The sequence below is a fragment of the Lepus europaeus genome, chromosome 6 (genome assembly GCF_033115175.1).
Source record: "Lepus europaeus isolate LE1 chromosome 6, mLepTim1.pri, whole genome shotgun sequence".
NCBI classification, from domain to species: domain Eukaryota; kingdom Metazoa; phylum Chordata; class Mammalia; order Lagomorpha; family Leporidae; genus Lepus; species Lepus europaeus.
The window spans coordinates 120,070,438-120,096,107 of NC_084832.1; the positions used below are offsets into that span (position 1 = coordinate 120,070,438).

At 43.6% G+C, this 25,670-nt stretch overlaps 1 protein-coding gene across 5 annotated transcripts in view; it reads left to right on the forward strand.

Annotated features, from left to right (window-relative positions):
* The first annotated feature begins 21,586 nt into the window (after window positions 1–21,586).
* CCDC91 (coiled-coil domain containing 91) overlaps window positions 21,587–25,670 on the forward strand; it is a 325,533-nt gene continuing 321,449 nt past the window's right edge. The window contains exon 1 of one of the 5 annotated variants that reach the window (XM_062195016.1): window positions 21,587–21,763. The gene's annotated coding sequence lies outside the window, so the exon portion shown is untranslated. The remainder of the gene's footprint in view (window positions 21,764–25,670) is intronic. The other 4 variants (XM_062195014.1, XM_062195013.1, XM_062195012.1 and 1 more) reach the window with 4 other exon arrangements.

A 25,670-nucleotide genomic window follows, 5' to 3' on the forward strand; every position in this document is an offset into this window, starting at 1 on the left:
AATCCTCCACTTTGCGGCGCCGGCACACCGGGTTCTAGTCCCGGTCAGGGCACCGATCCTGTCCCGGTTGCCCCTCTTCCAGGCCAGCTCTCTGCTGTGGCCAGGGAGTGCAGTGGAGGATGGCCCAAGTCCTTGGGTCCTGCACCCCATGGGAGACCAGGAGAAGCACCTGGCTCCTGCCATCGGAACAGCGCGGTGCGCCGGCCGCAGCGCGCTACCGCGGCGGCCATTAGAGGGTGAACCAACGGCAAAGGAAGACCTTTCTCTCTGTTCTCTCTGTCTCTCTCTCTCTCACTGTCCACTCTGCCTGTCAAAAAAAAAAAAAAAAGATTTTGAGTAGGGTTTTTAATTTAAAATTTTGGCAAATGTATCCAGTCTTTTCCCCTAATCTGCTTTTTCCTGTGTCCTGGATTTCAAAGAATAAGGTCGTCATCACGTCAGCTGAAAACCTCAGACTGTGTTGACTCCACTCCGTCCTCACCCCACCCGCACCGCCTTTAGTTTTTACTCATCCTATTTCTGCTTTTTGGAGAATCCTGTGTTGGCTTCCAGCTCAAAGCCTACAGGATTACTGAAACAGTCTTCTTGCAAGTCCACTACCTTCCGACTCGCATCACCCTGTCCTCCCCACAGTGCTACTCGGATTCATTCCTACAACTTCCTGTTGTCAGTTCTGCTTTTTGAGGGTAAGTCTATGGAAGACATGCGAAGACCCCTTCACAATATAATTCTCCAGTATTTTATCCCACTATCACCTTTCACAGCCCGAAGATTCTAGGCCTTTGATTTTCAACATCATAATGTTTTCTTTAACTAGGGTGAGTTTCTTTTTCTTTCTTTCTTTTTTTTTTTTTTTACAGGCAGAGTTAGAGAGCGAGAGACAGAGAGAAAGGTCTTCCTTTTTCCATTGGTTCACCCCCCAAGCGGCCGCTATAGCTGGCGCATTGCAGCCCGTGTGCTGTGCCGATCTGAAGCCAGGAACCAGGTGCTTCTCCTGGTCTCCCATGCGGTGCAGGGCCCAAGCACTTGGGCCATCCTCCACTGCCTTCCCGGGCCACAGCAGAGAGCTGGCCTGGAAGAGGAGCAACTGGGACAGAATCCGGCGCCCCAACCAGGACTAGAACCCGGAGTGCCAGCGCCGGCAGAGGATTAGCCTAGTGAGCCGCAGCCCTAGGGTGTTTCTGTCACTCTTAGTATGTTAAGATAATGTCTGCCTCACTTGGAAGACTCAGCTCAGATTCCGAATCTCTCCCCAAGCCCTCGTCTTGCCACCCTCTGAGCTCACATAGTACTTCCTTTGTATCCCCCACTTTCTATTATTTTGATCAGTTATTAAATTTTCATTATACTTTAATTTTCAAAATATTTTACTTGCATCTTTTATTTGAAAGGCAGAGAGAGAGCGAGCAAGAGAGGGCGATAGAGAGACAAACAGATTGTCCATCTACCGGTTCACTCCCCACATACGCATGATAGCTGAGGCTGCGCCAGGCTGAAGCCAGGAGCCTGGAACTCAATCTGTGTCTGACCTGTGAGTGGCAGCTACCCAAGAACTTGAGCCATTCTGATGTCCATCAGGGTGCAAATTAACGGGAAGCTGGAATGGAGGGCAGAGCCTGGCTTGAACCAGGCATTCCTAATATGCGATGTGGGCATCCCAAGTGGTGTCTCCACCGCTGTGCCAGAAGCTTGGCCCTTACTTACATTTTAATCCCTTGATAAGGGTAAAGCTCCCCGTGAGCAGGATCCACAGGTGCTTTATTTTGTTGCAGCCCACATTCCAATTTTTCAATCAGTATCCTTGCAATTAATTAATCTGCATGTAAGACTGAAAGCTCTTAAAACTATAATGTTTTTTAATTTTCTTTTTATTTTTTGCCAGGCAGAGTTAGACAAAGTGAGAGACAGAGAGAGTTATAGATAGTGAGAGAGAGAGAGACAGAGAGAAAGGTCTTCCTTCCATTGGTTCACCCCCCAAGTGGCCACTATGGCCGGCACTGTGCTGATCCAAAGCCAGGAGCCAGGTGCTTCCTCCCGGTCTCCCATGCGGGTGCAGGGACCCAAGCATGTGGGCCATCCTCATCTGCCCTCCCGACCACAGCAGAGAGCTGGACTGGAAGAGGAGCAACTGGGACAGAATCCAGCGCCCCAACCGGGACTAGAACCCGGAGTGCTGGCGCCGCAGGTGGAGGATTAGCCAAGTGAGCCACAGCGCCAGCCTAAAACTATAATGTTTTATAAGTTAGATTCTTGAAGTAAGACAATTTACCTACTCTTGGATAATACAGTGCATTTTTAATTCTAAAAGGTAGAATTAAGTTGAGTAATCTCAAAATGATTATCATAAAAACCATATTATGAAAGTGTTAAAAACTCGCTATGTTGTGTTGTGATTAGCTAATTTCTGAACATTAAGAAATCTGCACACACAGCCTGACAACCACCTTCCATTGTCTTTTGTCTTACCTGGTGTCCTGTTCTGATGCTTTGACCTTGGTTTTTCCATGTGAAACATCCGTGCAGGAAGTAGTTACTGCACACTGCCCTCTGCTGAGCCACAAGGGTACACTGGGGGGAAATGCAGAGTTCAGAGTACAGTTCACTCTCTGTGCCCAGGGTGCCAGCAAGTGCCAAAGAATGATGTCACGCTTTGTGATGCGATCACTTCTTTCAATTGTGTGCTCTCATGAGCCTACCCATTCTTTCCATGCAGGTCATCAAACAGCCATCAGTTGGTAAAATTTTCCTCTTCACTTAGCCAAAAATGGGTTCAGAATAGTTATAATGAACTGCACTAACCCAAACTTAAAAAAAAAATTAATATCATTACTCCCACTGTGACATTTCCCTCAGTCTTCAAATATCCCCCAAAACATTGCATGAAAGTAGTGGCAAAAAAAAAAAAAAAAAAAAAAAAAAAAAAAAAAATCTTGTGTTTAGTTTGCAGAGAAACCAGACTCTTGTAATGGACATGTTAAATTCTCCTACACTCACATAAACAAGTCCTATTTCATATATAAAAATATGGAGCCTTTTTGTTCTTGAAGAGAAAGCCAAAAACCAAATCACTAGTCTAATAACATTCGAAGGACTGTTTGGTTTGGAGAGACCACAAGCCGTCTGGCTCTTGACCAGATTAAAGTGCCATGGTGCTGGGTGATATTCCTCACTTACGCATTCCCACCTGATGAGCTCCCTCTGCGGCTGAATCAGTAATGAGGTTTCAGGGCAGACCTGGGACTCCTCACTTCTCACATCCTGAGAGGAAGACCAGTCAACCACCGTCCAACGAGGCATTTCATTACCTTTTGTAATCAGCTCTATCCGCTGCCTGTGCACACGCGTGTTTGTCGATTTCTTATCCTATTCCGAACTTCAGGGAGCTACACTTCGTAAGAACGATACATGTAAACGGATGGTTTTCAAGTGACATTTCTTTTGTGAAGAAAAAAATATCCTTGTAGGAATAGAGAAGCCCAGCCCTCCTGTTAGATGGAGGGCCAATCTTACCAGAATAATCCCCTCTTATCAAGCTTTTGAAACTTTAGACTCCAAAGCAACTAATTTATCATCCAGAATCTTATAAAACTGAAATGTAATTTTTCCTTATTTATTATGCAGCTGAAAGTTTATGCTAGTCTGAATTTTCTGAAGTTGTGTACATGTAAGTTCAATAAAGTGTTTTTTAATTTTTGTTTATTTATTTTACTTTCAAATAAGAATGACGTATGCAGGAAGGTTTCTTCTGATTTGCTGCTTAAATGTGGGCAAATAGATTCCTGAATACAGTAGGAAGTTTAAATAAAATTGTATAAAATATCCTCCAAACTAAACTTCTGATTCTGATCATACATTGGTGAATAACAATTTAAACCATGAAATAGCAACCATATATATGTAATACGTATTTTTTTAAAGACTTTATTTATTTATTAAGAGGTAGAATTAAAGACAGAGAGAAAGACAGAGACAGAGAGAAAGGTCTTCCATCCGCAGGTTCACATCCCAGATGGCTGCAACAGCCAGAGCTGGGCCGATCCAGGAGTCAGGAGCTTCTTCAGGTCTCCTATGTAGGTGTTTGGGCCATCTTCCACTGCTTTCCCTGGCCATAGCAGAGAGTTGGATCGGAAGAGGAGCAGCCAAGACATGAACCTGTGCCCATGTGGGATGTCGGCGCCTCAGGTGGAGGCTTAGCCTTCTATACCACAGCACTGGCCCCCTAATACATACTTAAACTCAGTGTTTGAACAGTAGCCTTCCCTTCCAATCCCTGGTTTCGATTTCTGATGTTTCAGTCATCTTCAGTCACTAAGAAGGGTGAATACAGCACAATAAGAAAAGGAAGAGAAAGCGCATGAGAAAGCAAGAGAGAGACCTCGTTCTCATAACTTGTATTGCAGCACACTGTCATACCCGTTCTACTTATTGGTAGTTATTATGATTTTTGTTGTGCCTAATTTATAAATGAAGATTTATCACAGGTGTATGTACAGGTCATATATCCAGGCTTCAGTTCTATGCGCAGTTCCAGGCACGTGCTGGAGATCTTGGAACATATGTCCTGTGGATAAGGGGACACTATTCATTGTTGTAGTTTATAAGATGTCTCTTTATTGCCCTTCTTATTTGATTAATTATCAAGGAACATTCACTGCTGAATCATCACCTAAGAGTTCTTTATGTTTTATAAGAAATTATCAAAACGTCCTGCAGAGAGGTTGTACTGTTTTACATTCTTACCAGCCCTGAGGGAAAGCTCCTGTTGCTCTCCATCACTGCCGGCATCTGGTGGTGTCGGACCTCCTAGTAGCTGTGTGGATAGTGGCATCTCATCATTTCTTTGGTTGTAATTCCATAATGACATGTGATGCTGACTATAGCATATCATGTGTATATCATGTGTATATCGTCTTTGGTGGGGATTTTGTTCAGGGCTTCTCCTCATTTGAAAAGTTGGGTTGTTTGTTTTCTTAGAATTAAAATTATAATTATTTTGAGTGTTTGTAATGCAGAGACAGAGAAAGAACCTGTCTGCCTGCTACAGCCGTGGCTGCGCCAAACTGAAGCCAAGAGTCAGGAAGTCAACTGAATCTCCTAAGTAAGTGGCAGAGACTCAAATACTTGAGCGATTACTTGCTGCCTCCAGGGGCACGTCTTAGCGGGGAACTGGCATAAAGCGCAGGGCTAGGGCTTGAACCCAGGCACTCAGGTACTGGAGATGGGTGTCACAAACAGTGTCTGAACTGCCATGCCAAATGCCTGGGCCTGGTTGCCTCTTGTTGGCTTTCAAGAATTCTTTGAATAATGGTCCTTTATCAGAGAAGCCTTCTGCAAGTATATTCTCCCAGTCTGTGGCTGGGTTCTTATTCTGTTGGCGTTGTATTTTACAGGGCTTAATTTTTCATGAAATCTGAGTTGTCAGTTATGTTTTTTCATAGATAATGACTTTGGTATTGTATCTAAAAAGTCATCACCATACCTAAGGTCATCTAGTTTTTTTCCCTCCAGTGTTATCTTCTAGGAATGTTACAGATCTGTGTGTTTTTTTAAAAACAGATTTATTTATTTATCTGAAATGCAGAGTGATGGAGAGAAAGGGAGAGACAGATCTTCTAATTTCTGTTTCCCTACCTGAATATTCACGACAGCCAGGACTGGGATAGAGTGAACGCAGGATCTGGGAACTCCGTCTGGATCTCCCACGAGTGGCAGGGGCCCAACCTCTTGAAGCATCATCAGCTGCTTTCCTGGGCACAGTTGCGGAAAGCTGGCTGGGAGTAAGAGAAGCTGGGACTCGGACACACACTCCGATGTCGCATTCAGGTGACCAAGTGGAGGCTTACCCCACTGTGCTACAACGCCCACTCCAGTTTTGTGTTCTACATTTAGATCTATGACTCATTTTGAGTTCATCTTTGTGAAGGCTATAAGGTCTGGGTCTGAATTCACTTTTTTTTTTAGCATGTGATTTTGCTCAATCAGTTGACGGTATTATGCACGTCTGTTTTTTGGCCCTCCATTCTGCTCCGTTGATCTATTTGCTCTTTCACCAGTGTTACCATCTCGATTCCTCTAGCTTTTAACCCCCCGTCTAAAAGTTGTGTAGCATCAGACTTCTCACTTTGTTTCTTTCCTTTAAAATTGAGTTGGCTTTCCTCAGTGTTTTGACTCTACACATAAATTTAAGAAGACATTTTAGTTAGGGTTGTGTTGAATCCATAGATGAAGTTAGGAAGAACTCAAATCCTGACAATATTGAATCTTCCTACCCATGGCCAGAGAATGTTCCTTAGTTCATTTAGTTAGCTGATATCTTTCAGTGAATTTTATAGTTTTGCCTTATAGAATTGTTCCATATTTTGTTAGATCAAACCTAAATACTTCTTTTTCAGGAGTGCTAATATAAACAGTAATGTGTTTCTAATTTCAAATTCTGATTTTCATTGCTGTTCTATAGGAAAGTGTTTGACTTTTATGTATTAATCTGGTATCCTGAAAGTTTGTATAACTATTTCCTAGTGCCAGGACATCTTTTGTGTGTCAGTCCTCTCGAATCTTCTAGACAGATGATTGCATCTTCTGTTAACAATTGAGAGTTTTAATTTTTTTCTTTCCAAATATCATGCCTTTGATCCCCTTGTCTATGGAAGCTGATTGTATTAGCTAAGAATTGCACTGTGGTGTTGGGAAGCAGCAGTGAGAGAGAACATGCTACTTTGCTCCTTACTTTAGGAAATCTTGGAGTTTCTCCTCATTAACTATGATGTTATTTGGAGGAACTTGGTGAAGCATGGATTTTAATGGGATAAATGTAAAGACAGGAAGATGACTTAAAAATGTGTCCAGGAAATCAGAGAAATCTGCCAAATGGCCACTGGCATTTGGGTCAGAAGAAAAGGACAGAGATATGAAATCATGTTGAAGGTTAAGCGATGAGAATTTGGTGACAATGGACAATTAAAGCAAAACTAAAATCTAGAGGACTGTTTTCTAACGATGCTGGCTTACTACCTCGAGGGAGCTGGGAATATGGAAGAAAGATCAGGTGTGAGCAGGGAAACTGATGCATGCCTTTGAGCTGTGATGATTGTTCTTTCCTCTGTCTTGAGCCAGAAGAAAATGCCTATCAGGCAGTGGCATCTATGAACATGACATCTTGTCTACACAATTTGAGGCTTATGATGATATTCTGAACCGAATATATAAACTTCAATGCTACTTCCCAGACTTTCATTACTTTCTGCAAAAATGCAATGAGAAATAAGTTATTTTAGAAATATTTTCAGGGGGCCGGTGCTGTGGCACAGTGGGTTAATACCCTGGCCTGCAGTGCCGGCATCCCATATGGGCACCGATTCTAGTCCCCGGCTGCTCCTCTTCTGATCCAGCTCTCTGCTATGGTCTGGGAAAGCAGAAAATGATCCAAGTCCTTGGGCCCCTGCACCTGTGTGGGAGACCCAGAAGAAGCTCCTGGCTCCTGGCTCTGGCTTGGTGCAGCTCCAGCCACTGCGGCCATCTGGGGAGTGAATCAGTAGATGGAAGACCTCTCTCTCTCTGTCTCTACCTCTCTATGTAACTCTGTCTTTCAAATAAATAAAATAAATCTTTAAAAATATTTTCAGTTCTGATTATCATATAGGCAAAAGTAGAGTGGACAATAGATGTTTTCTCATTTAAGAAATATTTATTTAGTGTTTCTATAAAAGACATTGTTTTAGATGTTAGGGATGCAAAAATAAAATTGTAACCCATGTCTTCAAGAAATTTACAATGTATTTAGCCAAAGATTAAGCAAATTATTATAATATACTTTAAGAGTAGCTATAGTAATTGTCCAAATAACATGTGATGAGGTCTCCAAAAATGGGCGACTAAGATAATCCAAAAGTTTCTGATAAGATTTTAAAGAGGAGATGATTCTAAGCTGAGTCTTCAGGTATGGACAGTTGCTGCTTAGGAGAAGGGGATAAAATTATGCTTGAAAGAGAAAATAGTAGGTTTGTGGCGCCATGGCTCACTTGGTTAATTCTCCACCTTACAGTGCAAGCATCTCATATGGGTGATGGGTTCTAGTCCCAGTCGCTCCCCTTCCAGTCCAGCTCTCTGCTGTGGCCCAGGAAGGCAGTGGAGGATGGCCCAAGTGCTTGGGCCCCTGCACCCATGTGAGAGACCAGGAAGAAGCACCTGGCTCCTGGCTTCGGATCGGTGCAGTGCCGGCCGTAGCGGCCATTTGGGGAGTGAACCAACGGAAGGAAGACCTTTCTCTCTGTTTCTCTCTCTCACTGTCTGTAACTCTACCTGTCAAATAAAAAAAAAAAAAAAGTAGGTTCATTAAACAGAGATGAGAAGGCTTCAGCCTGGAGACATTTACAAGTGGTTTAAATGTACACTCTGAGATGTGCCACCAGATTGACCTTCAAGGTGGATCCTTTTCCTGGCTGCAGGTAGTGCAGGTAGCAGGCTTCAGCCTGGAGACATTTACAAGTGGTTTAAATGTACACTCTGAGATGTGCCACCAGATTGACCTTCAAGGTGGATCCTTTTCCTGGCTGCAGGTAGTGCAGGTAGCAAGCTATAGCTCTTACTTCTTTTTCTATCAGGCCAGGTATGAAGTGCTTTTGTTCCAAAGGTCCCACTTTTGCTAGGGCAGTCTGCCTCTGGTGAATGAGAGAGCTGGGAATACAAAGGTTTAGTCATTTGAACATCATGCAGGACAACTCTGATAGACATAATTTGTTCAAGGGTTTGTGGCTACATTGTGTCTGCATTATAATCCTGGCACATTTCCCTAATAAACGTCTTGCTCCTGCTTCCTGAGAACGTGATCCATGTCATTTATCACCAGGATTGGTTCAAGTGAGTAGGTGCTCAGATGGATTTGGGCCTGGGCCATTCATTGTCTGCTGACACTGAAAACCTTACCACTGGTGGTACAGGGAGCTCAGACAGCCCATGACACAAGGTAAGAGTACAGTTATTAAATTTTCACTGCAAGTAATTTGGCGAAATGAATCAGATAAAGGGATGTTTGAGATCAATGAGGAATAAAGTCACAGTAAAGATCACCAGATTGGTTGGCTATTGCTATGCAGCATTGATGCTGGAAAGAAAGATAATGAACACATGGGAGTGAAAAACAAGAAAATGAAAGAGAAATTTTGATGCTAGTGGACTTCTTAGATTGCACACAACGGAGTCGTTATTTCCTGGAATGGGAGACTAAAAGAAGCTGAGGATTAAGACCAAGATTTACAGGCAGAGTGGCTGAACTTCAAAGAAGGTCAAATGCCAATAAAAACAGGCAATCAATAACAAGAAAAGAGGAAATGCTGGGATTGCCATGACAGAAAGTTGAGAGAGGGAATAGAAGGCTTAGGAATACAGGTATGCTGGAATGAATACATACAATTATGGCTGGAGGACTGTGACATAATATGTGCATTAGTAAAGACCAAAAAATGAATGAGCTGGTGGGAGGAACACCAACAGCCCTATACCATTACTTTAGCCCAGAGATGTCAGCAGTACAAGCTATTATAGAACCTGACTCATTAACAGCAAAGGAGATACCAGAACTTCTGAAACAGAGACCAAGCAGGGGCACTTAACTGCCAGAAGCCAGATATTTTATTGTAATGATCAATAAGGTCACCAATGGCAGCCGAGACTCTCAGAATTATGGAAAATGTCAATAGAATGTAACAAGCCTATGAACAAAATCAAAGGACAATAATGATAAAATCACTCAGCATGGATCAGCAGAATTCAAGCACGGGTAAGTGGGAGGCTGAAGGGGGCCATCACAGTATAGTATCCTGATCCCTTTCTCATTCCTCCAGCTTATGTGCTCAAGGTAATTTTCAAACCTAGAATCCACACACTGAAATGGTTGTATCTCCATGGGGATGGAGCCTGTGATGCCATGGCAGGTATAACTGGAAATGATTCCCACAATCTTCCCCGAGGGACTGAAGGCCGTTGACTTGGGTAACATGCACTCAAAAACATTTCAAAACCGATTGGACATTCAGCTGATGTTGATAGCAGGAGACCTACCACATTGTCAGGGAGCCCACAGTGGGTGTGGTAGCATTTGAAGGGCCGCTATCAAATGGAGTTCCAGTGTGGTTCTTGCAGAAATCAAATGGATCCGCTAGATCAACATGTAGTCACCCTCATGACAGTTACTTTGTAGGAGGTGGTATCTATTAAAATTAATCTGCTTTGTCTGAGCAAATCAACATGGCCTTAGGTAGACGGTATGAGGCCATGGTTTTGGTAAATTAATTATTATTCATTCCACTCAGATTACAGGATCAGAAATCATTCAGTGCATATTCCCAATCAAAGAATAAACATGCTTTAGTATGGCAGTAGCAGCTGTGAAGTAGACCAAGGAGAGTAAAAGAGTTTCTTATGGAATTGGATATGAAAGGAATCAACGGTTATTCCCATATATGCATGATCTTAATCTTTGTAATAGAATCCTTGAGTTTAAGCAAGGTACCAAGCTGCCCAACCAATTAAGACATTTCAAGGGGCTGGAGTTGTGGCACAGCGGATGCCTGGCCTGCAGCGCTGGCATCCCATATGGGTGCCGGTTTGAGTCCCAGCTGCTCCAATGCCAATCCAACTCTCTGCCGTGGCCTGGGAAAGCAATGGAAGATGGCCCAAGTCCTTGGGCCCCTGTACCCACGTGGCAGATCGGAAGAGGCTCCTGCCTCCTGGCTTCAGATCAGCTCAGCTCTGGCTGTCATGGCCATTTTGAGAGTGAACCAGTGGATGGGAGATCTTTCTCTCTCTTTCTGGCTCTGCCTCTCTCTGTAACTCTGCCTTTCAAATAAATAAAATAAATCTAAAAAAAAAAAAAAAAAAGACATTTCGCAACTTCCCTTGCAGCTAGGTGTGGCTACGGGCAATGTTTTGGCCAACAGGATGTCAGTTGATATTGTGCCTTCTGTACCCTGCTCTTCACTTCTCTCCTATTTTCCTGTTAGAACATGATGGCAGGAGCTGGAGCATATGTATTAGGTGATGGGAAGGGAGGTGTGTATAGAAAACAGGAAAGAAAGCAGGTATAAGGGGGCAAGGCCAGGTCTCCATGGAGCCATTATATCAATCTTATTCTTACATTGTGTGAGATGGAAATAAAGACATTTTATTAAATACATGGCATTTTGGAGTCCTTTTTTAAATGTTGTTTTATAAGGAACCAGGATTTTTTTTTAAAGATTTACTTATTTATTTGAAAGGCAGGGTTACAGAGAGGCAGAGAGAGAGAGAGAGAGAGGGAGAAATCTTCCATATCTGGTTCACTCCCCAACTGGTTGCAACTGCTGGAGCTGCACTGACCCAAAGCCAGGTCCAGGAGCTTCTTCTGGGTCTCCCATGCAGGTGCAGGAGCCCAAGGATTTAAGCCAATTCTCACTACTTTCCCAGGCCATAGCAGAGAGCTGGATGGGAAGTGGAGCAGCCTGGACTCGAACCAGCACCCATATGGGATGCCAGCTCTGCAAGTGGTGGCTCTTCCACTACACCACAGTGCCAACCCCTGGAATCTTCCTTGAATAGCTGAAACTGGAGTCCAAATAATGCAGATGCTTACAAAAGCAATTGAGGAAGGAGGTATAATGGTTTTGTGGGGGATAGAGAAATAATTTTAATTTTTAAAAAGATTATTTGAAAATCAAAGTTACACAGAGACAGGGACATGCGGGCATGCATGTGCGCGTGCACACACACACAGACACATCTTTGATTCCCCTGGTCTACTGCCCATTTGGCTGCAATGGCCATTGCTGAGCCAGGCCAAAGCCAGGAGCCAGGAGATTTATCCAGGGCTCCCACATGGGTGGTGGAGGCCCAAGCACTTGTGCCATCTTCCACTGCTTTCCCCAGGATATCAGCAGAGAGTTGGACTGGAAATGGAGCAGCTGGGATTTGAACCGGTTCCCATATGGAATGCTGGTGTTGCAGGTGGTGGTTTTACCCTGTATACCACAATGTTAGCCCCTAAGTTGAATTGTTTCAGAGCAGTTTCAATTTTCTGTTAGGATATCCAGGTCATATCTAGCATGCAGCTATAAAATCTCTTCTGAACTGAAAACATAGTTCTGTACTACAGAGTTTAAGAACAAGAAAACTTCCATGGGATCATCAAAATAGATGTGTTACCTAGGTTTTGGGTAGGCATACAGAATGTATTCATGCAGATTGGGAAGGAAGAAGCTATCTGTGGATTCAGAGTCACTTACACTAAGGGATACAGTCTGTGGTGAGTAGAAAAATTTACTCATAGAGAATGGCTAAATATGAATGAGAAGAGAACAAGACAGAAACCTGGAGATTAGCTCTCTGAAGTAGAGGGTACAGGTAGAGGAACCAGATGAAGAGTGGTAGGAAGAATCAGGATACAAGAATTTTGTTGAGGTTGAAGGGAAAGTGATTTTCTAAGGATCGTGACTTGTGGTCTCAATGCGTGTATATTTTAGTGAATAAATATAATTGGGATTAGATATATCTTTTAAGTGGTAGTTATAAAGCATATTCATGTCACCACATTAAGCTAACAGTAAACATTGTTTTCTGTTAGCAACTGGGGAGAAGTCAGCTATGCAGGAGGTAACCACATGGAGGGGACAACCTCGTGGGCTTTCCCAGGAAGTGAAGAGTGTGCCAGTCTTCATATTCTTGATAACTGGGTTCATGCAGTAACTGGCTCCATATTCACTCAGAATCTGATGACCAGTATTTCCATAAGAGCTTAGGTTTGTGGGTATTTTATAAACCTCATTTTACTTAAAAATGACTTCATTAAGTTAGAAGGTAATTATATTGTCATTTAATCTCTAATAAAGACATTATTAACATTTGTAATTTTGGGTTGGAAAATATCAGGCAAATTATTATGTGATACTGGGATTTAAGATACACATCTTGAGAAAATATTCTGACAATTATATAATAGAAGTCAAAACTTAGAATATGAGCATTAGGGAAAAGAAAAAAAAATGCATTAACTCTTAATGAATTCCCTTCTCAGAATGGCAGTGGGCTTGGGACTTGTTACCAGAGGCAGATCTAGGACTTTATGACCTTATAACTTTGGCTTCAAGCCTTTGAAAAATGTTATCAACAAAACATTTGGCTATAAGCTTACTTATATTTTAAATTGTAAGCCAAATTTCCTAAAGTGATGATACAGCATATATATTAGGCAGAATTAGTCGCTGATAGGAATACATTTATATATTTAGATCATCATTCTTTTTTCTATGTTGGGCAAAAATTTGACATAAGGAGACAAAAATCTCTTTTCCCTTTGGAACCATTTACAATCCAAAACCTGAAGAGAAATAAACAGAAGGGACTTTCACTGTTCACATATAATACTTTGCTTTCTCTGGTCTGCTTAAGAGAGTGAGCAAACCCTCAGGAGTATGCTTATTGGGGTTCAACCATATTCTTTCAGACTCCATTTTTCAAACTTCTGAGTTTTCTCATGATGTGTTAACTTTGTGGTGCACCAAAATTTTGAAAGTTTAGTTCAAACCCAATTCATCTTAGGAGTAGCAACTTTTGCATGGCTTTCTGCCCAGAGTATTGCTTGCTGTATCTGCAAAAGTGCTGGAGTAACTTGTAAAGAAGCAATATCACAATTTAATAAGGATGTAAAACCTAACTGGTTTTTTGATTTTTTCAGTATGCATCATGAAAGTAGCATTATGTAGTCAGAGATAGGGCACTTAATTAACCACTGGGAATTAAAGTGTAATGTAGGCCGGTGCCGTGGCTCACTTGGCTAATCTTCCGCCTGTGGTGCCGGCACCCCGGGTTCTAGCCCTGGTTGGGGTGCCGGTTCTGTCCTGGTTGCTCCTCTTCCAGTTCAGCTCTCTGCTGTGGCCTGGAAAGGCAGTGGAGGATGGCCCAAGTCCTTGGGCCCTGCACTAGCATGGGAGACCAGGAGGAAGCACCTGGCTCCTGGCTTTGGATCAGCACAGTGTGCCGGCTGTAGCGGCCATTTGGGGCGTGAACCAATGGAAAGGAAGACCTTTCTCTCTGTCTCTGTCTCTCTCTCTCTCTCTCTCTCACTGTCTAACTCTGACTGTCAAAAAAAAAAAAAATGTGTAATGTAGGTCTCAAAATTGATCCAGAATATAAAAAAAATCCAACACTGACAATCATTTAATTCCACAGATACAAAGGATTTGTTTATATTTTAAAGAAATAATGAGGAGTAAAGGAAATAGGGTGAACACACATGCTTTTTTTTTAATCTGTTGTCACTAATTTTTTGTTTTTCCTAAGCTTATGGTTATGGCTTCCTTGTCTTCTGTTTCAGGCTTGAGCTTTTTGTATTAGGCTCTGGGAAGCAATTCATGTTTTAAGATGGTAAAGAAGAGATTCTTGCTGCTTCCGAATTAAATTAAAAGGTACAAGTCCAAATGATGGTCAGTGACCATTTATCAAAGTGTAAGAAGTTAAGTATTGTGTATCCTCTATGGAATGGAGATTTTATAATTGGATTATATGCAGTAGAGAATTCAAAGGACTGGGAAGTGTCTGTTTAAAACTTTCAGAGATTACTCTTCCTGTCCTTTGTCTACATCCAATGTTACAAATTAGTATTCGAAGTACTTTTCCACATTAGTGAAAACTTAATGTGAAGGCTATGACATGAATCCGACAGATCTTCTCAGACAAAGTAGCTCATTTTCAGCCTTACTGTGGCACAGGTATAGGGAAGGAAGCAGGTAAGGCACTACTCCATTTTAAGAAAATGAGAATTCATTTTCTAACATAAAATAGAGAATCCTTGTACTGGTTGGAACACTTAGGATAGCAACTGGCAGAAAGCCTCATTAAAATTAAACAGTAAGTGGAAATTGTTTGAAAAGATGAAAGTGCCGTGGTGGCAATGCTTTAGAACGGATTTGATCAAGCCTTCAGCTCCAGTTCTTTGAATGATATCCATTTTATTTTATTCTCTGTATGAGTAGCTCTGTTGAACTCTGGTTTGCTTCATGGTACAAGTTGGTTGTTCAAAGCAACTGGAGTTACCAGCTTCTTCACTTATATGCCCCGGAAGAAAGAAAGTTCCTCCTAACTGCCGTTGAACAATTATCTTGAGTTTTGCCCTTGTTGGATGGAGTCTGAAAACATTCATGTGATTAGGGTAATGCCATGCTTGGATTCAGGAATGAGTTTTTCCCCCCAGTACTTATGGCCAGGAGGTTAAGAAACTAATTCTGGATTAGACCAATCAGGACTCATTCTTGGGAAAGGGCTGGGATCAGTTGCACGAAATACACCTGAATGCTACACAGTGATAGAAAAATTTAGTGCATGTTTAGATAATAGCTACCAGGTCCACTGTATTTCCTTTTGCTGCCAACACCTCTCTCTTCCCCGACCCCCCTGCCCCATCCCAAAATATGCTACTTTCATCTGGAGTTCCTTATCACCTGGCAACCAATGTCAAGCATCCTACTCCCAACAAGTGCCAAGCGCAGTTGAAGAGAAAGGTTGAAATAACTGTAATGAAAACTTCCAATTAAAAGTGGGATAGATGAAAATGGTACACAGTGGTCCTTGATCCCTCTCATATTCTGTAGTCAGGACAGCACAGTGAGGATTCCTGGCTGGCACTGGTCTGTGTTCTCTGGACACTTACTGTTGTGATCTCTGTATGCTCTGTAGCTCATCTGACATGACCACCAGGGAAGATCCTCCTTTCAGGAGGCTACACCAGTTTGGTAGCTCATTTCTTATTAGGCTGAGTAGAAATGTCTGGGGATAGTCCCATGTCTGGCTTGAGGTGTATTTAACAAGCCATTTTTCCTTAAATACCAGGTTTTGTGTCTGTTTGCCTCTTGTTATTCCCATAGGCGAGTAACCAAGGCTGGAGATTATGCCTAGCCCAACTTTTTTATTCTGGAATTTCTGTTTCCTTCATGTTCTGCCAGTTTGAGTGTAGTTTAAAGGCTCATCCTAAGATCTCAGTTTTATAGCAATTACATTGGAAATATTTCAAAGATAAACTCACATGGGAGAGGGATAGGCACCAATAATTTATTCCTTGACTCCATAATGGACATTGTGTCTCCAGGTATTTCCATAATGAGCATGATTTTCCCTTTAATTAAACATTTTTCCATTTCTGCATGGTAGGATCATTGAAAGTTTAAACATTGAAATTTTAAATTTGAAAGGTCATGTACCTAAGGGTGTAGGCTACAGGGCTTGCTAGCTTCTTATAATCTTGATCACAAAAGGTAGGGATTGTCTCTGAAATAGTTCAATCGATCTTTATCTGTGAACACAGATTCATCAATGAGTCACCTTATAACCATCCATTATGCTAATTATCCACTGATTTTATGGATGAAACCCCATTCTCAGGACATCAGGTGTTCATTGGCAGTGATGATATCTGAAGCACTTAAGAGTGGCTACATCAAGTGGCATGCAGACTTTCAGATTAGAAAGCCACAGAATAATCTTGGAGTGTGAATTCAAGATTAGGGCAATGGTGAGCACTGGAATGTAAGGTCAATGTAGTAATACGAATGTATGCATTGATATCACTTTATGTATGCTGAAGTATTTTGAGGTTAAGTGTAAAAATACCAACTGATTAACACTGATGTAACCAATATTTGGTACCAGTGATGATCAATAGAAAAATCAAATTCTATGCTGATTTGATTTGCAGGTTAACATAACTGAAGAATCCATGAGACAAAAAGGAAGGAGGCAGATAAATGCTTATTCCAAATATCCCCAGTTTACATCCTCTGGCCTCCATAGTGTTAGAAATCTTCATTTGATCAGCGTTCTAGCTCCATGCTTCTTTCATTTTCTTGTTCACAAGATGTCTGCTCTCAGCAACAAGGACCACAGCTTTTCTCCCTGACATCCAGGGAGAAAAAGACCCATCATCAAAAGGTCTGTGATTGATGTTGATTTGCTCAGTCTTAAACAATTTCTGGCAGCCAGTGAGACGCTATTCAAGGAGGGAGTGGATTCTCTTGATTTGACTAGCTTCAGAGATAAGGGTGAGGTTAATTCCACCCACACTTCTCAGGTGTGTGCTGCACAATGTAGAAAGAATGAAATCAACGTTCATTGTGCACTACAATCATTTTCAAAGTGTGTAAATATACAACTGTATTGCTTTGTAGTTGGAATTGAAACAAAAAACTGGATCTGAGTATATGTAACAAGGAGTTGGACTCCATTTTTGATATTTGAGTGCCACAGCTTCCATGCCCTAACCTTTACTTTTTCTTTCCTACCCCACATCTGTGCAAGCTTACAAGAAAGTTTGGATATTGCATATTTTGGTGCTTCTGGGAAATTCAAGCCACACAAGCCTTGCACTCATCTGGGAATTTTCACTCTAAATCCTGCCCTTGTCTCCAGCCCCGCTCTGCATCCACCAACCCAAAGAATCTTTGTCCTACTTTGTAAAGCATTTTTAGAGCTACCTGGGAAGCCCACCTGTTCTTCCTAAAGAGCCTCAGTGTGTGAAATTTACACCCTCTTATACTCTCTTGGTGTACATTTGGTGTCATATAATTTTCAATATGAACTGAAGTTTGGGGGGACACCTCACTGCTGTAGGTGGTAGCAACAGCAAATACATCAGTAATCAGCTAATAAAAGCAATAACTATTACAACAATTCATACAAAAGGTTGCAATTAGTACAACCCACATGCTAGTATCTAAATCTTTGCATTTTTCCCAAATCCCTATGTTGAAGCTTAATCACCACTGTGATTGTGTGAGGTTGTAAGGCCTTGAGAGGTGGTTAAGTCATGAGGCATAGCTCTCATGAGTGGGACTGTTGTCCCTACAGAAGACACCCTGTATCTTCCACCATGTAAGGAAATAATGATTTAGGAACCAGAAATCAGGCCTTCAGCAGAGGCTGAGTCTGCTGGCACCTTGCTCTTGAACTTCCCAGTGCCCAGAGCTGTGAGAAATAAATTTCTGTTGTTTATGAGCTATGCAGCATTCATGATATTGCAGATGGACTAAGACACCACCCTTGGAGTGTTTCATTGTTATTATCACCAAATGGACCATCTCCCTCTTGAATCCCACTCTTCTTTGAATAGCACCAGAAACCTGGAATACGTTTTCAGTCCTTTCTTCTTTATTGCTGTTCAAATGCCTTCCAAATCATCCTTGCCAACTTCATGGCTACCATCTTGGCTCATATCTTCATAAGTCCTCAATGTAATCATTTCATGTCTTCCAACTGCTTTTTTTCCAGTCTTCTCTGCTTTTCCCCCCAGTCTTAGCCACCTATTCCCTACCCAATAATCCATCTGTCTACTGCTATGAAGCAATTTTCCCCCAGGCTTCCTTGAATACAGCAGGACAGAATTCAAATCCCTTGGCGAAGTTTGCCAAACTCTTCATCATCCCATACACCCCCTTGTTTGCTTCCTCTCTACTTATCTGCAGAACATGTTCACCCCCATAGTTCATAGCCTAGGAAATACACGCAAAGTTTATGTTCCTTTTTTTCTGGAGCATATTCATCTCTCCTTAGGCTGGCAAATTCCCACTGATTGTTCAAGGCTCCACCAGAGTTTTATACTTTATGAGAAGTACTTGCTATTTAAACCAGGTTGAGTGCGGGGCTCCTCCTCTACATTTTAGCAATAAACATGATTTCTGTGCTTATTTTTGCTGTACTGGGTGACTTGATTATCTCTCTGCAGATGTGATCCTCTTGAGGATAGGTGCCATGTTTCTCATCTCAGGAAGACACAACCAACACTATTAGCATGATAGTTCTGTGGATACATCCACAACATAGGTACCCAACAATGGAAGGTGGCTTATAAAAAGCACCCTGGAGAGTCATGGAGGCATATGTTCTAGAAGAGACAAGAAAAGGCGCAGTTGAGCAATTAGGGCCCTCACATGTTGCTGGTAGGAATGCGAAATGGTACAACCAGTTTGGAAAACAGTCTGGAAGTTGTTCAAAAGGTTAAGCATTGAGTCACGGTACAATTCAGCAATTCCACTCTTAGGTATTTGCCAAAGAGAAATGAAACCGTGTGTTGACATAGGAAGTTGCACGTGAGTGTCCACAGGAGCATTACTCACAATATCCAAAGAGTGGAAACTGCCCAACCTGTGAATGGATACCTGAACTTTAAAAAAATTATTTTAAGTGAAAGAAGCCAGTTACAAAAGATCATTTAAAGCCTGGTTCCAGGTACATGAAATTTCCAGGGTAGAAGAATGTGTATGGACAGAAAGTCGATTAGTGGTTGCCTGGAGCTGGGGTGAGCAGGGAGGGGGGTGCAGAGGGGTGGGGGAGTTTAGAAGGGGGTGGTATGGGAAGTAACTGCCCAAGGGATGGGATTTCTTTGTGAGCCTATGAAAATATTTGAAAATTACTGTGATGATGGCTGTACAGCTGTATGAATATCCGAAAGTGAAGTGTACATTTAAAAAGCACAGACTAATGTGGGGCTAGGAAAAAAATTTAATGAAGGTGGTAGGTTTGGATCAGTGATAAGTGAATGATATGAAAATCAGGTAGTGGGCTGTAGTGACTAAGCATGAAGCCCTTCTGTTAGACACATCTAGCTTTTTTTTTTTTTTTTTTTAGATTTAAAAAAATTTATTCAAGTCAAAGACTTTCAGCCAGCACGGCATGGAGGGGGGCTTCCAAGAGAGGAAAATCCCAGAACACCCACTGGCACTGGGGTTTTAAGTACAGTTTTGAGGAAGAAAATCAATAAGGTGGGGAACAAACCCAACAAAAGACCTGGTTTACAATCCTTTACCCTATCTGGCTTGCTCTGGATAAACCAAAAAGCTATCCACAAGGGTGAGATAGGCAACTTGTTTTCACAATAAACCGTGAGCTCAGGAGGATGAAATCCCTCCCTTGCTATTCTCATGGATACATCCAGCTTTAAGTTCCACTCTGTTACTTGGGCAACTTACCCTCCTTAAGTATGTATCATTGTCAAAAAAGTGAGTATAGTAGTATACTTTCTTTGCAAGGTTACTGTGATGACAAATTAGATAATGTATTAAAAATACATAGCTTAATGCCAGGCACTTAGAAAATGCTCAATAAAAGTGAATTGCTGTATAATAATATATAATATTATTATTACTATAGGTCTGTTTAATATTGAACACTGTATTAGGTGGGACATACGGAGCATGTAGATAAAGCTATGGAATTTCCAGAAACCTGAAGTTTCCAGCAAAAGAGATATGACAGACACAATGATATCAAAGGAACTGTACTCAGCTCAAAAAATATTTATTAATTGCCTCTTTGTTCCCATCACCAGACACTGCGCTAGATTTCTGGGTATGTATTGGATTGCAGGATGTACAAAGCAGAGGTTGTTCCTGACTTGGTGGTCGACAGCTACATGTAAGAAAGCATCCCGGTTCCTACGACGGAAAGAGGTGTGTGGCGTGCACCAAGAAGGAGGTAGGCAAGATCCAGGATACAGAAGTGAGCTGCTCAGTACTGAAACTGTTCACTACGCACCCAGTTCTCGGCTTAGCAGAGGCTGGTCGGTACACAGAGCTCCTCCGTCACTTCAGAGTGTGCGTGTCTGAGCCAATGTTGCTCAAGTGAAAGAAGATAAAAGCCATGTTCAAGATGTTAGAGAGTCCCTGCCACCCAATGGATACGAATGTTCCAGAGCTGTATGGTCCCAGCACCCAGGTTTCTTGACTTTCTGATTAGATGGTAAGCTCCTTGAAGGCCAAGATCTTGAGGATGTCTTATCACTATCGGATTGTCACAACCTACAGGACAGACTCACTACCGATTTGTTGAGTGAACATTTTGCAACTTCCTCCTATGGTCAAAATGCAAGTGGCCTGTTAATTCGCTATTGAACTGGACCAAAATATCCTCATAGCCATTCCACTTTTCAGATAAAAAACCTGGCAGTTGCACCATTCTTCTTTATCTGTGCGGGCGAATCTATTTGATTAAAAGCTCCGAAAAAAAATGGGGTGGCTTTGAGAGTCGAAAATAAACTCTGTGGCACCCAAGCTCAGGACACAAGGGACAGGCCAAGGGCTGAGTTCTTGAAGTCCGAGGAGTGTCCGGGCCGTCTCGCCCTGGAGAGCCAGCAACACGAAGTCCAGGCAGCCGCTGTCCACGCACAACACGTCAGGCACTCTGCTCAACTCCACTTTTTATTGAACTCTGCTTGGAAGTGGCCGCAGAGATCCGGTGGGCTCGGGTCAGGGCCAGCCCCTCAGAGACCCAGACGGGAGCGTCGCTTTGATTTGGGACATGTCTGCTTTCGCACGCTCAGGTAGGCAAGGACACGCTGTTAATCCACAGGAGGAGTTCCTGAGAAGGGGGTCGGGCCGTGCGAGCCTCACGGACGGACCCCAGCGGGGCAGCCCTCTGAACACCATCCGCGCCAGGGCTGGCGAGGTTGCGAACCTGCGGCCCCGGCTCAGGCCTCAGCCGGGGCCCACGTGACGCGCGCGCTCGCGTTGAGTGACGGGCGCAGGGTTGGGGGGCGGGCCTTGGCGGAAATCAACTTCCGGGGGCAGAGGTGTCCGACGCCGGGAGGTGTGAGGGCTGCCCCCGCTGGGGTGGCCGGGGCCGCGGTGTGCCCTGAGGGGCTGGGGTCGCGCCGGGCGCGGCGCCTCGGAGAGGTGTGAGTGTGCTGGGGGCGGCTCACCTGCCGCGGGGGGTGGTGAGCGGCGCGGCGGCGGCGGCGGCGGCGAGCGGGGAGCAGGTAAATGGACGCTCGCCTGGCGGGCCTGGGGCTGGGGTCGGGGCGGCGCGGGGCGGGCGGGGGTCTGCGCAGCCCTCAGCGGCGGCGGCCGGGCCCGGGAGCCCGGGGAGGGGCGCACGCCCGGCAGGAGGAGGCACCTGCACGCTGGCGACGCGAGTGCTTTCCGCGGTCGTCTGCGCACGAGCCCACGTGACCGTCGTGTCACCGCCGCGCCCACCGCACCCGAGGCTTTGATCCCCGCCGCGGCGTCCCCGGACGCGCCGGGCTCTCGTTGGCCCCTTGCACGGCCGGGCACTCTCCCTTCGGCGGCCGCCCCCTAGGAAGCCACGTTAGCCCGTAGCGATCCGGGCCACGTGTGGCCCCGAAAGTGGCGTTTCGGGGTGAAGGCAGGCGCCGGGGACGCTGCCCGGTGGCGAGGCGCCCTGCACCCCGCAATAAAGCTGCTTCCTCCACGTGTGCGTGTCGCCCGCCTCGGCCACGAGCCCTGTTTCTCCCCCTTTAAGGAGCGGCAGCTGCGGGGAGAGCAGCGCCCGGTGTTGATTTGGGTCGGATGACGTTGCCGCCGCTGCCGCTCGCTTCCCTGGTGAGAGCTGGGGCGCAGCCTGGTTTCCTGGAGGGTGAAGTCTTGGCCGCCGCAGGACGTGACTCAGCGGGCCCTCACGGGTTCCAGCTCTCCGCTTTGTCCCTCGTCAGCCGCGCACACGCACGCACACGGGCCACCTTCCTCCCGGACGCGTGTGCGGGACGGGGCGTGACCCGTGGTGGGCTGGCGTTCACCTCCACCTAAGGCAGCCCCCCACCCCCTTCCAGAATACTTGGTCGGGAGGGTTTCAGCCCGACGCCCTGGCTGTGCTGTCAGCGCTTGCCTTCCACCGCGGTGTCTGCTGCTTGGGGAGATCGGTTGTACCGTACCTGTAAGGGAAATGGGGCGTGGGGAAGGCCAGGTAGAGTGCACCTGCGTGGTGCCAGCTGACCAGCTAGGTTGTGTGGTAGCGAATCGCCCTGGTTACAAAGTTTGGGATCCGCTAGGTTGGCTAGGAAGTTGTTCTGTGGGCTGGGAAATCTTAGGATGAACTGGTTTCCTAGTAACAGTATAAGCCTAATGGAATAAACATAAAGAAAACAAAGTGATGAAAGTTATTACTTGACCCCTTCGCTTTTATTAAGTGGAAAGATGCATCTTACTGGCTTAAAGATTTGAGACTTTTTTTTTTTTTTAATGATCTGCATACTTAACAAATGAAAGTACTGCAGAAAGTCATCATATAGGGACTTTTCTTTTTTTGATAGCAGTAATAGAAAGATGGCTAACAGCTTGTCTGGAGCTTAAATGGACAAGTAAGGATTTGCCTACCAAGAGCTATCTTGTGTCCTGTCTTAAAGAGTTGTAAAGTACAGGGAATCATTATGGGTGAAGAAGACCTGGTGTCTTGTCTTGGAAGTGGAATTCCACATGAGAATGGACTGTGGCTGATGTGTTGGTTTCCATTTGGTAGAACCCGAGGGAGTGTTTTGGTAAGCTTGTAATCCCAGTGCTGCCTGTTCAGCCTGTTCCTCGTGACTTTTCATTTTTCCTTAAAGCTCATCAAAATTTTCAATTTTCTGTGCAGACACTGACAGATCTCATTAAGGAAGCCTTTTACCAATGTGTGTATTTCCTCTTACTTACCAATGATAATTTTTAGGTTTATAGTACTTTACTGATTTTTGGTCTTGCTGCTGCTCCTGCCTCACTACTGTACCTGGTAATATGAATCTAGCTAATTTACAAGGATTTATGTTTTTCAGAAGCTCGTATATTGTTTGTTTTAATATTTAGGCTAATTAACATATAGCTTACAACACATAGATTCTTTTTTTTTTTTTTTAAAGATTTATTTATTTACTTGAAAGTCAGAGTTATACAGAAAGAGAAGGAGAGGCAGAGGAGGGAGAGAGAGGTCTTCCATCCGCTGGTTCACTGCCCCAGATGGCCACATCAGCTGGAGCTGTGCTGATCCAAAGCCAGGAGCCAGGAGCTTCTTCCCAGTCTGCCACTCGGGAACAGGGGCCCAAGGACTTGGGCCATCCTGTACTGCTTTCCCAGGCCATAGCAGAGAGCTGTATTGAAAGTGGAGCAGCCGGGTCTCAAACCGGTGCCCATATGGGATGCCAGCACTGCAGGCAGTGGCTTTACCTGATATGCCACAGCGCCGGCCCCAACACATAGATTGTTAATGTGTTGTCACATAAACTCTTAACATGTGCACGCGGTCATACAATCATGACCACCACCTTCTAGACAAAAATACTTTCCCATCATTCCCGAAAGTTCCCTCCGTCTACCCTCACGCATAGGTCCTGACAATCTCTGGTCTCTTGTGTGTCCCTGTAGCTTTGCCTTTTCTGGAATGTCCTGTGCTTGGAGCTGTACAGTATGTAGCCTGTTGTTGCTGATTTCTTTCACCGAATGCTTTTGTCACTCGTTGATGCACATACCAGTGTGATGTTCGTTTTTATTGCCGAGTAGTGTTTTATTGTCAAAATTTGATAGTATTTTTATCTGTTTGCTAATCGGTGGACATTTAGTTTGTTTCCGGTGTCTCGCATGTAGGAATGAAGCTGCTATACTCATTTGTGTGCAGTTCTTTGTACATTGATGCACAACTGTTTGTGTAGACATACTCCTTTCTCTCGGTTAACTACCTAGGAGTAGAAGCGGCAAGTGCATGTTCCATTTTGTAAGAACCAAACTCTTTTCTAAGGTAGCTGTTTTCATTTTGCAGTCCCACTAATGGTGTTTGATGGTTGCAGTTATGCAGCATCTTAGTCAGCACTTGTCATTTTATTTATATTATTAGCTGTTCTAATAGATAATTATAGATAACTCATCTCCGTTTCAGTTTGAATGTTTCTGTTGACTAATGTGTTGAAATCTCTTCCTGTGCTATCATTTGCCATCTGTGACTCCTCTTTGTTGAAGTGCCTGTTCACATCTTTTATCCATTTTGTAATTTTTAAATATTAAGTTGTAAGAGTTTTATACAGTCTGGATACAAATCTTTTATCTATATGTGTTCACAAATATGAGTTTGTGGTTTTTCTTCATTTTTCAAAACAGTCTTCCTAAGAGTCCAAGTTTTCAGTTCTGAAGAAGTTTTGTTTTATAACTTGTGCTTTGTGTCCCAAAAAATTCTTTAGCCCAACTCAACATTGCGAAGATTATTTGTTCTGTTTTTGTCTATAACTTTTGTAGTGTTATTTTTTATTTAGGTCTGTGATCATTTTGAGTTAACTTTTTTATATCACATGGAGTGGATCAAGTTTCTCTCCCCAGCTCTGCCCTTGCTTCCTAATATGGATGCCAACTTCTCCTTACATTTGTTGAAAAGACAATTACTTTTTCTTTTAAGATTTATGTATTATTTGTTTGAAAGGCAGAGTTAGAGAGAGGCAGAGACAGAGAGAGGGAGAGGGAGAGAGAGAGAGAGGTCTTCCATCCGCTGGTTCACTCCCCAAATGACCACAACGGCTGGAGCTGGGCCCACTGGAAGTAGAACAGCTGGGACTTGAACTGGTGTGCCAGCACTGCAGGCAGTGGTTTTACCTGCTGTGCACAGTGCTGACCTGAAAAGACAGTTTTTGCTATTTTTCTTTGTGAATTTTTTTTTTTGGCACTTTTGCCGAAAATCAATTATGCATCTGTGGCTCTGTTTCTAGACTCTTCTGTTCTAGCTTTTGTGTATGTCTCCTGTGGCCGAATCACACGGTCTTTGTTACTGTAGCATCTAGTGTGTCTTTTTTTTTTTTTTTAGGATTTATTTATTTATTTATTTGGAAGTCAGAGTTACATGGAGAAGGAGAGACAGAGATAGAGAGAGGTGTTGCTTCTGCTGGTTCACTCCGCAGTTGCCTACAACAGTCAGAG